General features: G+C 49.4%; 1 long non-coding RNA gene across 1 annotated transcript; it reads right to left on the bottom strand.

Annotated features, from left to right (window-relative positions):
- Positions 1–571: 571 nt before the first annotated feature.
- LOC115350649 lies at positions 572–9,081 on the bottom strand. Its single transcript, XR_003926539.2, has 3 exons — positions 6,243–9,081; positions 4,711–5,110; positions 572–4,028 (listed from the first exon to the last, which is right to left on the bottom strand). It is a non-coding gene; the product is annotated as an uncharacterized LOC115350649 (long non-coding RNA).
- Positions 9,082–14,743: the final 5,662 nt, after the last annotated feature.

Below are 14,743 nucleotides of genomic sequence, written 5' to 3'. Positions count from 1 at the left end.
TGCTATATACAACACCATTTCTTAATCAGAAAGATCTTCAGCTGGAACTGCAAACCATCTTCTTTTCTGTAAAATAAATCCACAGCTAAATGTAAAATTGTATGTTTGATAGTACCGTGTAATAATAGTATTGATGGTATTAAAAAAAGACTATTATTTAAAAGCATCTTTGTACTTTGCTTTGATAAAAGCTACATAAATTAGTAATCTGTGAGCACCGTTCAACCCCTGCTACTGAATTTACTTCAAAATGCCATGCCAGTGTTGTAGACTCAATAGCAACTTAAAAATGAATATGTTGACCTGAAAATGGGCTGGTGTCAGTGGAAAGGGAGAGAAGATTGACAAGGACTTTAAAATCTGGTCCCCCTGCACGGATTATACTCAGAATTACCAGTGGCCTTTAGGAGACCAGAATATTCTTGTTTGGAAGAGCTGTAGATGGAGTCAGCTGGTACTGGTACTACAGGGTAAGGTAGATTTCCCCCTCTCAGATTGTTCCCTTTACCTGTTAACCTGTTATTATAACAAAGACTCGTCTTCGTTAGCCACTCTGCCGCAGGGCTCACCTTATCTACCAGCAGAGAACGCTGATTTCATATCAGAAGTGGAGGGGGGGGCAAAGAGCGATGGGGCAGCAGGGCGACCAGCGGAGCGGGAACGTCGCAGCAGCAACCAGGGATTCCAGGGTGTTGAAATATCTTGGGAATGCACCGACCATGGTGAGAGGATTTCTTTGTCTTTTCGTGAAGGTAGGAAGAAATACTTTAAAGCAGTGTGTGCGGAAAGGGGATGCAAACTAAGGGTCCAGGGAGACACCGGCAAGAAGCACCGAGAATGAGCTCACGGAAAATGGCATGGAAGACTGTCTAAAGCATGGAAAGAAACATACACTAGCAGCGTCTGGCTCTCTAAAGATCTCTTTCACTTAAAAGAAGCAAAACCTTTTTGCAAGAGTCTTCAGACAAGGGCTTCTAGTAGCTCCTGAGAAGCAGAGCATGCACAACCCGCACAGTCAAAAAGGGAAAGGTTAAAGAGGAGCAGGAGAGACTTTTCAGAAGACAGCTATGTTCAGTGCCAGAAACATCATCTTGACTATGAATGGGACTCTTCACCGTTAGAAGTGAGACACTGATTCACAAAGTGATGCTGCACCAAGAGGCAGCAGGAAAGGTTTTGAAGAGCGAACCTGCTTTTGCTGCACACAGCATCTCATGGTCGGCTCAGAGTTAGAGGATCATTTCAGCGCTGAGTATTTGTGAACTAGATAGATAGAAAAGCAGAACACAGCCTCGGACATGCAAACCATAAAACTGTTCACAGGAATGGAGGAGCAAAGCTAGGGTCACAGGCCAGGTTTCTCTGAGAGAAGCTACACCATGGGACAAGGGGTCATGAAGGTAAGAACAAACATGAAGGCTCTCAGGCAGCCGTCCAGGTAACCTGGGGTGAATGCCACGGATGAACATCCTCTGCAAGTGCATGCCTTTAACTCAGTAAGTAAGAGCTGAGGGTAAAAATAGGGAATTCTTACAAAGACTATGAAAATAATGAAGCAGAAAATGCTCTGTGATAACCCATGAGCTGAAACTCTGGCACATGCAGAACAGTGCGCACATTTGTAGGGATGAGCTGCAGGCTCACAGAAGCATTAGGTGCTTGTGGAGGCACTCCTGATTCCTTTCAGGTGAGTATTAAATCAAAGGAGACCTACTGGAGAGACAGCCCTTCGACTTCTACAACAGGAGGAGGACGATCGGCCTCCAAGGTCAGCTGGCCCTTTTGCCCTTTCAAAACATTCTGGCTCGAAACAAGCCCAGCTCGCATCGGCCTGTTAGCCAAGCACTAGTGTCCTGATACCGTGAGAAATACAGGTTCTTTTTTCTCCCCTCACTAGTTTCTTCCTCCTCAAGTGTTTGCTTATCTCTTGTTCGGCAGAAGACACGATTATCAGTCCAGCTCATCGCCTCCTTCACCAACACCGGCACCACCGGCAAGGAGAGATTTCAGGCGACTTTTGCCCAGAGCCAGAGGGGTGATCCCGCAGCGCCTGGGGCCAGTGGCTGTGCGGAGGAGTGGGCTGAACCCACCCACAGCGCTGAACCACAGCGGGGCCATCCTCCCACGCGGGGACTCACAGCGAAGCTAAAGCCGCTCTTTATTAAAGCACACCTACCTCATTCCTGTCACTGAGAGGCAATTGCGTCAAGAAGCACCGCTTTGCAGCAACACCCTGGGGGAGATACGATGCACTGGATCTGGGTCATCCCTCCCAGCCTTTGAGGGACATCCACGCTGCGCTGGGATATGGGAGCCTCCTAAAGCAGGCGTCGACATCTCTTCCCAGCACCGCCTCTTCCAGCGGCTGCGAAACCCCGCCGATCCGAAGGTGCTCCCAGTGCTGCAGATGCAGCGTGGGCATGGTTTATGGCTGCGCAGCGGCTGAAGGAGGTGGCCTCAAAAGGGCACTCGGCAGCAGAGCAGCCCGGAGGACAGGTCCTGTGGTGCACGGGTTTCCTTACGCCGGGCATCCTCGCCATTCCCTCTGCCACAGCGGAGGAGAGCTGCACAAAGCCATCATTTCCCTACAGGGGTGTTGATGGGCCGAGATAATCTCCCCTCTAAACAGGAAAGAGGCACATGGAGTGGGTGTACCTGGGGAAGGATCCCAGAACACGATAAACTGGTATTCACCACTCAGCAGTTACGCCGCTGCACTCCCAGGCGCGAGCACCGATGTCTGCAGGCGGGCGGCAGGCGTTCTCCTCTGTCTGCCGGGGGGCATGGGCAGGCGGGCACTGGGTCATGTGTGGCTTCTTTTTTTATTTTGGCTGGTTTGGATGAGGTTAAAACACAGGGGCATTATAGAAGGCTTCTGTCGTGCACGCCAGCGCAGTGGGCACGGAGGAACTGTTGTCCTGTTCTGTCTACGAAGGGCTCAAATTCACGCACGTCCCACCAACTACATCAGCCTTTCTGGGCTCCCGAGGAGATGAATTAAGGATTACGCTTTATGGGACCTTCCTCAGATGCTGTCAGCCATGAAGATACCCGGGGGCATCCATCACCCTCTGCTCCCGGCCAGCGCTGGCGACGGCGGGCTTCTGGCACGGCTGCATCTCATCGCCCCGCTCCACAGCCCCAGGAGAGCAGGCTCCGTCCTCCGTCTGGGCAGCATCCTCTGGGGTGCGATTCCTTGTCTTCTCCCAGCAAAGAGAGCAAGCGTCCTCTGGAAATGATGCATTTCGGTGCCATGGTTTTATGGCCCTTATAATCAGCATGAAGCAAACACTGAGTTGGAGGAATAAATAAATCATCGCGGACCAGAAAGAAGAATAATTCTTTGTAAAGCATTTTCACAGGAGGTTATTGAAACACTGAACAAACATAGCCCGAGAGACTTCTTAAGCTTCGAAATATTTCTGTGAAGTATGCAAAAAAAGATAAATATATGCTGGAGCTCTCTGTTCGTGTCTGGGGTGGGAAAGCATAGCTTCTTGGCCATGTATAGCAACCATAGCACCAGCAGTTAGGCACAGGAAGTTGAGAAGAATACCACAGACATCTTACATGCGAAGAGATAAGTTAGCTAGTCTGAACATATTTTACCTGAGTAAGGGTGTGACTAGTCTATAGGGGTTATCATCTTTTTAGGGTGTAACAAGCTACAGCATTCCTTCTTTCTCTGGGATAAATGTCCCCAGTCCTCCCATGGAAATTTCACCCAGGATGGAAAAGCCATTTATCGGGACATCGGCCCAAGGGAAAACCTTGCAACGCGCTGGGTGAGAGGGGGGATGACAGGCATGACATCTGGCTGGGACCAAGAACTGCAGTGCCATTTGCATGCAATTTCTCATTCATTAATGCAACTCCAGGAGAGATGTCAGAGCTTTAATCACTCCGATTGATTGTGATTAGTAATGATTTGTTGCAGTGGTTTGCAGTGTATTTCCTTGTAATCCAGTTCAAGTATAAATCTGCCTTGGCAGTTTCTGGATAATTCAGATAGCCTGTAAGAATTGTTCCTGTGGGAGCAAAAACCTGGATATTGTATCACCAATTTCCATCATAAGATGCTTTTTAAATACATCAAAACAATTGTTTTCACTCAGGTCTTCGAACTGAAGTGGGAAATGTCTCTTGCCCAGCTGCTGCAAAACTCTCGCCCCATTTTTTTGAAAGCCTATTGTGACAACAAAATTGCTACATAAGCTTTAAAGGAATGAGTGTCAACCAGCTTGTCATACCACAACATTCATAACACCTTCAGGGAGCAGAACAAACGGTTAAAAGGAAAGTTAGCTGACTCATTTCATGAGTAGCTGGTGTTAGTCGTAGCAGCTTGGAAGTTAACAGATAAAAATGTTATCACAGCCAGCAGCAATATAGCCCTAACGACGACAGACAGACTTATGTATAAAATAAGTCCAATTAACTGTCTTAAACATGGGCAATTTGGGTTTGTTATTAATATTCCAGTAGTATACTGGAGACCGATTGACTGCTGCAGTATGCTTTAGAGGAAAAGTCTTGCATTTCCGCATCTTCCACTGAAGAATAATTTTATTTAAAGACATACAGAGACTTCAAAGTGCTGCTCCTTTCGGGTAACTAGGCCAAATTTTGTATTCAGTCACACTGGTATAACTTGAGTTTACAGTAACTCCATTGACTTCATCAGCATAATTAACCACTGCAACAACTTACCCAGCGATGCTGTGGACTCTCTGTTGCTGGAAATTATTCTGTCCCAAATGTTCAGTTGTTTGCTTGTTTCTTCTGAAAAAAAGATGCTCTAGTTGAACTTAATAAGCCACCTGGCTTGTGCTGCACGTGGTATCAGATTAGGGGGTTATGTTGCCTCACTTGGCCTTCATGATCCACAAACGATAGGTCCTGTTCACATGGGGGATTCGGGAGCTCTGGGGTGGCGTGGACAGCCGTACCCACACACACAGAAAGAGCACCCTGGCACAGCATCGCTACCTCCACGTAGGACCATTTTAATGGGGAGTGAAGCACATTCCTCCCTGAGACAAACCCTCGTCGGGGACCTTTGAACTGACTTAGCCCTAGATGTCCTGGACTCAAATCTTTATCTCCATTCCTGCAAAAAGCCAAAGCATGCAACCTGATACTCACAGTTCATTTGTCACCATCAAAAAAACCCAGCATTCGAGTGTCTTCCTGTAAGTTTCTAGGCAATTATTCACCTACGTCACCTGGATTATCAGATACCACGAGTTATTTGTTGATTTGTTATGTTTGGCTTCTGTGCAGTAAAATCATGTGTCATCGTTTGTGGGGATGAGCAGGTCTAGCAAACGGTTCAGAAAAGGGTAATATCTTTCCATAGCCCAATTAAAATCAGGGACTGCTGCTGCAAAGGCTGTCTGAGGGGAGCCGCAGAAACTATTCAAATTAGTAGCTGCTCTATCTGGCCTAATTATGAGAATTGGAGTGAGGAGAGGTGTGTTAACAGCAACATTTAATTTTTATTGTAGTTACTTGACAGCCGCTGCAGTCATTTACTCCTGGGCAGGGTCACGCTGCGGGGGCAGAGGAGGCACTGCTCATCCCACACGACTCTGTTACACCAGACCGCAGCCAAGTACGGAGTTTATGCTCAAAATAGGGTAGGTTTGGAGCCGACAGCCCAAGGTAAATGCTTGTGGAAGGCCCCAGGCCCCTCAGCTTCTCTGTTTTAAGTATAGGGAGAGCAAAAACAGTAGGGGAAGCTTCCCACGGGATTTTAATTTCTTCCCATGTTTCACATTTTACGCTTGATTCTGCCTCCTCTCGCGGCAGTAACAACTCCTCCTGACTCGGGTACGTGTCGGCAGCCTCAGTCCACACACGTGTCGGACGCGTGGGCTGCCGCTTCCAGTGCCCGTGACCGTTCCCGCAGACGGCCGAGGCAAAGCCACGGCCACGACCCTGGGGCTGCTTCCAGACCCGCTGCCACCAGTGACCTTCCCCAGGACCAGCGTGCCCAGCCTGGTGCCCAGACCCATCCCGTCCGGGTGGAAGGGCTGATTTTTCTTCTCCAAGAGGCTCTCCCCCCCCACTCCAGGCGTCACACAGACATGGGCACCTCGGCCAGCTTCCCCCTCGCCCGGCTGCCTGCCCCCTCCCGCAGCCCCAGCGCCCACCACCCTGGCACATGCCCCCAGTGCTTGTCGCCAAGAAATTGTTTTAATTTTTTTATTTTTATTTGGCAAGCATTAACCCAGACTCACCTCCATACCTCTGTACCGCTGTGCCCTTCCCCATCTTTTTAACTGCCACTCTCCGCTCTCGTTCAGGTGAGGTGTGTAGGAAATCTCAGCGCCCACCAAAGTGAGAATGGCAAAATTACGAAAAGAAAAAAACCCCAAACACCACAGGAGTTTCACTCTTTTTTACCAGCTTAACGCCATTTTCTTTCCTGAGCAATGGCTTCAGTGACCTTCTCTGGCTGGGAAGAACTGGGACAAGTAAAAATAATAGTAATTAAATGTTATAAATAACATCCAGCAACACCCCTGACACAACCACGGATGGGACAGATTTTTCTCTGGGTCACCTTCCCCGTTTGCCCTGCACTGTTACCGTACAACTCAGTAAATGTTTTCTCTACAAGTGGGGATGCCACACCGCAGACTGCTCAACTTGTGTTCCCATTTCAGGTTTCGGCGGACCCCAGTATGGTCATCGATAGGGATCCCCCTGCCCCGAGCCTCCCCTTTCTCCCTTTCCACATCCTCTTTTCTCCTCCTCCCAGCTACAAGACAGTGGAAAGTAAATACAGCTTCTCTTTCCCATCCTGGCCAGGAGAGGAGGGAGCAGGTTTTTCTTTCCCCATTTCCCTGTGGTGGGAGGAGGGAGAAGATCTGATGAACAGGTCTCAGCGCTTTTCCCAGGGCTGCGCCAGAGGGAAAAACTGCAGCACTCACCCCTCGGCTCTGGCTGACGGCCCGAGGTGATGCTGCTGGGTCTCAAGGCACTGGAGATCCTGGAGAGGAGCAGGGGCATCCCCCGTAGCCCCCTGACCGGGCACTAGCTCCAGCGCTGGCCTCCTCAGCCATGCCCAAGCCTGCTCCTGCTTCCGACGCAGCGCTTTGGCAGCTGAAGGAGACCTGGGGACGGCTCAGGGAGGGATGCAGGATCGCCCCCGCACCGCAGAATGGTTGATGGAAGCGGTAAGATGGGTGAAAGCTGTCTATTTCCTACACTGGCACCTGATTAAATGCCCATTTGGGGGATGTGCTGCAGAAGAAGACACACAGAGTAAGTTCTTGCCAATGGCCGTGGAGAACTGGGAACAAGCCCCGTGCAGCCCCTTCCAACCTCCAAATAATACCACTGCCAAGACAGAAACCCAGATTTCTTTTCAAATTTTGTGAAATCCAGGGCTCGAGGAGCCGCGGGAGCTACAGCCCTGCGCTGGTGGGCTTGCAGCCGGGTACGCCGTGGCTTGGGGACCGGGGGGCTGCGGGTCAGGCATCAGCCCACCCGAGCCCACCTCACTCGCTGCCCCGTGCCGAACTGAAACACGTCCCTTCGAAAGCGCAAGGCCCGCTCCCCTCCCCTCTTTGCTATCGTTTTTCCATGGGGAAAATGAACCACCACGCAACCCACCGCAGATGAGGCTTTGGAAAGGTGGCCATTCCCAGCCCCATGGTTCATAGCGGCAAAATGTCGGGGTTGGGTGTTTTAGCTACAGTTTTGGTCAGTCCCGTTATCATCACGCAGCAGAAGAACCGCCTCGGGTGGCTGGTACGCTCAAACCAAACCTACATGTTATACGGTACGCACGTACCGGAGGAGCTGATGCAGCCTGGAAGAAGGCGCATCCCCTCCGACATCTCTCCTTGGCAGACACACAGGCACGAAGTCTCCTCCAGCAGGAACCCGACGGCGGGGGGCCCCAGCCTCACACCCCAAACGAGGGTACCGGTCTCATCTCGCATGGGGATCGATGCTGGGAGCAATAACGTTAATGGCAAAGGTCCCGTGGATGTCAATGCACAGGGTCAGGCCTCCACGGCTTCTCTAAGTGAGTGACAACCAGCAGCATTGGGCTCGGGGGAAGCAGGAGGGGCACGGCAGGCACTTGGAAAGACCACCGAGCCTGATACACCAAATCTTTAAAAATTAGGAGATAGGGAAAGGAGCCTTAGCGTCATTTTTCACACTTGCAAACGCCCCTCAGGTTAGGGTCTTTTCTCTGTGGAGGAGGAGGATAGAAGCTGAGCAGCCCCTGCAGCAAGGAAGCTTGCCAGTCGCTTTTAAAACATCTGCAGAAGGCGCTGACAAAGGAGCAGGAGATGGTTCAGGTCTGGGAGAGGAGGAAGTGGAAAATTAACAGCAGGTGGGATGGCTGGCGTCTGCGGAGCGCCGGGAAGCTCCTCTCCTCCCCGCCGCATCCCGGCGGGACCCACGGCAGCCCCACCAGCCATGAGGGTGCCTTCAGTGGCTTTAGGCAGCCTTCATCCCTCTCCGCCGCTCTGGTTAGTAAAACAGGCGGCTTGCAATGACAGAGGAACCAATTTGACTGCAGCCCTGCATTGAGGCAAGCAACCTTTCATGCACCTGGCAGCTGCTTCTGATCTTGGAGCAATTGGAAAGTCAAATTTACACCCCCACGATACCAGCACAATCCGGGTCTGGATATTGCCACTCAGCATCGCTGCCAGTCTGGTATAGCACTGCCACACTCAGGCCTGTGTACCTTGTGACTGTCCTAAAACAAACCTTTCCAAAAAATTGCAATATTAAGTTGCTTTCAGGAGAGACAGGGGAAAAAGTAACTTCCAATAATTTTATTAGAGCAATGTTTCCCAGGGTTTTAAACTCAATGATCACAGGGCCTTTTTGAGTAAAACACAGCTGCTGATCACATTGAGAGCAACACTGCTGAAAACGTTCATTTTCAGCTTAGAAGTGGGCTAAACTCGAAGTGTTCCTTATATTTTATTTTCCCCCTTTTCCTTTTATTTTCCCCCTTTTTGTCTTATAGCTTGTGGGTTTATAAATACAGCTTTATAAAATCCAGTTTTATAAAACAATTTTGCATTTGCTGCTATGTTACAGCTATCATATCTTTTTTATATATGTATATAATGGAATAAACCCTGGTCTGAGGGACTGGAAGGTTTTTAGGAGCAGCTGTTGGTATGTGCCTCCAGTTCCATTTTCCCCTCAGTAAGCACTAAGCAAACATCCCCTCACCAGGGAGGCTTAGGGTGAGTTCACAGTAAAGCCTTCTTATATCCAAAATGGCAATTTGCTTGAGCAATCCCATTGATTTCAGGGGGTAATCGCTAACCTGAGGAACAAGCTCACAGCATTGCCCTTAAATCCAGGCGGCTGTTTTGTTTGCACCTTCTCCCTTATCCAATGTGGTTGTAGTGTGCTGAGCATCAGGATTCATTCTATTTAAAAATCAGCTCTAAAGATAAGATTATCCCTTATCTTTGAAAACTGCCCAGCTTTACAGAGCATCCCCTGTCCCGGGCAGCCCAGGAGCACATCCCAGCCGCTGGCCCGCACCAGTGGCAAGCATGCGGGCAGAGTCCGGCCCTTGAACAGGCAAAACCCCTTTGCCAGCAGAAAAATAAGAGTAACCCACCAGTGTGGCTGCCGGTCAAGTGGAGCCCAGCGGCTGCCGTGGGGCGGAGGGCAGGAAAACACGAGTGCCTCCCTGGGAACCCCTTGACGCTGGAAAGCCATCTCAGCTGTCCCCAGGGTGAGCTGGTACATAACGCACCGAGGGGAGAAAGAGTTTGCATCCCTGGCTCGAGCCGATCTGCACAATCGCCTCCACAATGCAAACGCTGGGGAGCGGCTGGGATCCTCTCAGGCAAATTTAGGTGGGCAAATGCTTGCCCATAAGGAAAACGGGGTGCTGTTTTTCCTTCCCGGCAGCGAGGCAGGCCTGGGAACGGGGCTGAGCACAGCATCGGTCTTGATCTCCCTCCCTGCCTCCCCACTTCCCCAGTGAAATCTGAAACGTGGCTATTTCTGCCACCGCTGACAAATACCGTCACCTTTCGCTCCATCCCCTCCCTCGCGGGTGACAGGGTGCAGCGTCAAGGACCATAAATGAATCATCGCTCGGCGGCTCCTGCGGCTTTCGAGCACAGCGGTGGGAGCGGGGCCACCCACGCCAGGCCAGCGCTGCGGGGGGACCGCAGCCCCAGCTGCAAGGAGAGGCAGTGGGGGGGGTCTGCATTGCATTTGGCTTTTATTGGGAAAACAGGAATAAACACCAGGGGCTGCGAGGGAGAAGAGAGGGAAGCTGGCTCTGAAACATCTCTAGAGCAGCTGGCCATGCTGCCTCTTTTCCTTGCCGCAGCAGCCGGGATCTGGTAGCCCAGGGGAACCTCCGCTGGCCCGGCGATGCCCAGGGCAGGGTAGTCCCAGGAGAGGCTGGGCAGCGCAGGGGCACGGAGAAGCCCAGCCTGGCTGGGAAAGCTTCGTCCCGCACAGGGCCAGACCCAAGCTTGGGTCAGCATCTCCTCCACCACTGCCCACTGCCAGCACTTCAGAGAATCTTCTTCCATGGAAAAACGCCTCTTCCCGACATCCATCTGAACTCACCTCCACAGGCATTAAGAAGTTTCTCTGACAGGCAGGGACTGCTATGCAAAAGAGCTAAAAGGTGAAGGGGAACTCCCCTGGGTTGGACGCTATGTCCTGGTTTCTTTGCAGGGTCAGAGCTCGTTGCTCAACGTTGCAAGACCGCTTTTTGTACGTAAAGAAACAAAGCAAGCTTTGGATACCACATGCCAGCAGTTAAGCTTCTCCAGGACATTACTTGACCCAGTCGCCCTCAGATCCTTCCTGCCACCCAGGCTGGCCCTTCTAGTTTTTCTTCAGGCTTCCAGCTTTTCTTTGAGTAAAAAATAGAGCGCTTTATTGCACAAGTGCAATATCGCATATTACACATACGCAACTCGTCCCCAAGGGGGTAAAGGCACCTTGATATGAGCAGAGCATTGCCCTTTTTTGCCAGGAGCTCTGCTCCCGTTTCAGGGTGTCACTCGCACCCCTCCCTGGACGCCAGTGCTCGCCATGTCACTCCTCCAGGGCGACACATTCCAGAGCACAATCAAACCTATTGTGCAGCTCTGAAACAGTTTTTGCTTTAATCAGCTGGGGGAACAGCACAAGGATTTTATATCTGATCCAATAAATCTACACTGACATCTTGTGGAGATCATGAGACCAGAATGCCGCAACCACTCGGCAGGGTGGGATTTACACCCTCCCCGTGTCCTGCTCGACACCCTCGCAGCAGCAGCCGGACTTCCCAAAGCACCCGCAGGTGTGTCCGCGGTGAAAACCAGGCCCTGCAATCCCAGAAGTCATCATTCTCTGTCCACAAACATCGTTTTGCTAAGCGATCCTCACAAACCCAACTAAAATGAGACTATTTAGTTTTAAATCCTCACTGAAAGTAATACCCTGCCCTCTCCTGCATAAATGCTGCGATGCTTCAGGATTCCCATCAAAGCACAAGCTTCTGATGAGGAGCTATTTTCATGCTGGAATTTTATTATCTCTGTAAGCGCTGGAAGAAAATGGACCCGCGTACCACTCCAGCACTCCTTTAATGCTCCTCTCCATCTAAAAATACATGGCTTAAGCAAAAACTGACTGCAGTTTGGGAACATGCACAAGATTTTCCTCCCCATTCACACTATTCATTTCAGCTCCTCTGCTGGGTCCAAAGGATTAAATTAAGCCACTGCCATCTTTCTTCCAGCACTTGGGTAAGTGTTCAAGGAGTACAACCCCCATTAGGCACAGGCCACATCAATGCCGCGGCATAATTGCTCGGTAGGGGTTAACACCAAGAGCTGAAATCCCAGCGCAGATAATCTTGCAACCAAACCATACAATCATTCCTCCAGCTGCTTCCTAACACCACGCTGAGGAGCAAACACTCATGCTTGCTCCATAGCGGGGGGAAAAAGTGCTTCATCAAGTCTGATTGCTAGCAAACCATTCATATCAAATGGGTTTGAGAAGACCGAGGGTGCCATCAGATGTCAGAGACAAAGTTTGGGCCAGTGTACAACCCAAGGGGCTGGCATTATTCACGCCTCACTGAGACCCCCTGCATTAACACAATAAATTATTCAACCCCTCATAAAGTATTCACCCTACTCACTCCTAGCCTTCCCTTTGGGCAAGGGACCATCCCCGAGATGTTTGGTTTTTTTCAGCTCAATTTCTGACCTGTCCGTTTGGGGGGAGACACGGAGCTGGGTTCAAACCAGGTTGTACGCAAGTGCTTTGGATTTAACTTAACTTGATAATCAGTTCAACCACTGGCGGGGCAGGGCAAGAAGGGCCCTTGGGAAGCAGAAATAAAGAAGTTAAAGGGACAGAGACAGGCAGGTTAATAAGTGTTATGCCTTGCACTTCTCCATTACACCTTTACAAACTGTATGGGCCCCTTCATTCCCCACTTTCTTTCCTCACTCTGCCAACCCGGAGTTGCTGCCCTCTGCCAGGTCTTCTGCCCACACCAGTGCCTCCGTCTCCTCCGAGATGGCCAGAGACTCTCTGGTAGCACCAGATGGGTGTAAAATGGAGACTATTCGAGTGTGATGGAAAGGGGGGGAAAGGAGCTTGGACTTCTTCACGGTGTAGCAGCCAACCTGGGGAAGCCATGACCATCATTCACAGTGCTATCAACAGCTGCCACCATTGCCAACAGCGAGTCCCTACACCTTTGCATGCGACTTTGCAGTAGCTCAGCCATCTCCACTCAACAAGACATTCTCCTTCTGCTACACACCCCTTGTAGCCCCCCCAGAGGAAAAACCATCATCTAAAAATTGCACAGGGACAACATTCCCCACAATTACGGCTCCAGGTCAGTCTGCTCCATCTTCTCTCTCTCCTCAGGGCAGCATCAAGTGTCCCAGCCCCCCCAAAGCCAGACAACTTTCCAAGGCGGGTGCCATGGAGGTGTAGCATTAGCAGCACATTAACAAGACCTCAGCCTCATGCATAAATAAGGAAATGTAAGACCGCAGAACTTAAACACTATTTTGCCTTGGACAGATCCTAATGCTGAGTCCATTAAGTTACACATAATACCACCTAACCAGTTACAAAAGGGGGAAAACTAACCATCGTAAGAAAAGCCCAAACAACTCCAGCGTAGGAATCGCTAGCTGCAGCACTGGCTCCACTCCGAACAACAGCAGACGGCTTTTATCCTTTGGGCTGCAAAAGAGAAGGGGTGATTTTTATGTTTCTAAGTGACTAATCTGTAAGCAATGCTTTAAATTCCTGCAAGCCTACTCCTTTGGGACTACCAAGAAGTGTACACCCCAAAAAACCCACACGCATAAAAGCGCAGTTACTTGGGCTCTCTTAATGTGCCTTGAGCAGTCCCAGTAAGCGTCTGCATGTATGTGCAGCTAGGTCTGATTATTCAAATCCTGTTGCCTAGTATTAACTCTCAAATCTATATTTAAGCACCTAAGTAGGAATTACTACAGCTTTCCAAAGATCCTAAGCACCAAGAGCTCTTGTTAAGAGCTTGTTGAAGTACTGACCTCCTAATGAATCTGTTTAAATGATAACATTCACCTCGCTCCCAGTGCTGTGAAATTCAGTACTTTCATACACAGCTAATGCTTCCGAACCTCTTCCAGTTAAGACCCGATCTTGTCAGTGTCCTGTCTTTCATATCAAAATACAGGTTAGATGCAAATACACGGAGGAGCTATTTCTAAAAGCCCACAGTGAATTCAAAGTCACTGTACCTTGTTTTAGAAAAGGCTTGAAATACAGCAGAACGCAGGCTGTGCGTCACAGTTTGGCAGAAATTTGGGAAGAATGGTATTTTTGAAGTAAAACATATCTGGGCATTGAACAGAAAAATCAAAACTATCCTAGTACTAAATGGAGATACGTTGATGTAATTCTCTCTCTCTCTCTCTCCATTCCAAAGCCAAGAAGCCTCTGAAAATTTCTGCAGAATTTGAACCTTGCTGTTCTTACAGCTAGAAAGTCAAAAAGCTGCTTTTCCATTCCACAGCCTGAGTCTGGCCCTTTGCCAGACAGGCAAACTCAGGTCCTGTACATGATCAGAACACAGCAACAATATTTCAACTCACAGAAAAAGGCCAACTCTTTATTTTTAATTTGCTTTCTTGTAATTCTGATTTAAAAGTCAGTTTGCATATGAAGCCAGTGTTTTACCTTCATTCCATAACTTCCTCCTTCCTGCCTGAGTTAGAAGGAAATGTGAGAAAGACAGGAGCATATTTATAGGGCCAATAGCTGCTAAGTGGTTGGAGAGAACAAGGAAGAACACAATATGTGAGGCTGGAAATGCTCTGGAAAGTTAAGCAACGAGGCGTTAATGCAGGATTCTGAATGACCGAATGAGTAATTCTGGATGAAAATTTAACAAAAGATAACTGAAGTAAAATATACTACAGCTGCTTAATAGATATGAAGGACCACACACATTTAATTAGAACAAAGGATGATCTAGAAAATATGAAGTTACTTCACCAACATAGAGGACCAGACAGAAAACAGCAGTGGCATCATGCAACAGCAATCTGTAGGCAAGAATTCTCCTTGAGGCAATGTCAAGTCCTCTTTCTAGCTCTGCAGATGCAGGAGATAAGGCCTCAGCTCCAAACATGGTAGTAATGGTAAAACTGCTTGCTCTAATGAAACAGAACTTTATGGATTATTTGACAACCAGACCCATTTTTAA

This window comes from Aquila chrysaetos, chromosome 14 (assembly GCF_900496995.4).
Source record: "Aquila chrysaetos chrysaetos chromosome 14, bAquChr1.4, whole genome shotgun sequence".
In the NCBI taxonomy this organism is placed as follows: Eukaryota; Metazoa; Chordata; class Aves; order Accipitriformes; family Accipitridae; genus Aquila; species Aquila chrysaetos.
The sequence above is the reverse complement of the archived record's forward strand: the minus strand, read 5'-3'. Positions and strand labels throughout refer to the sequence as shown.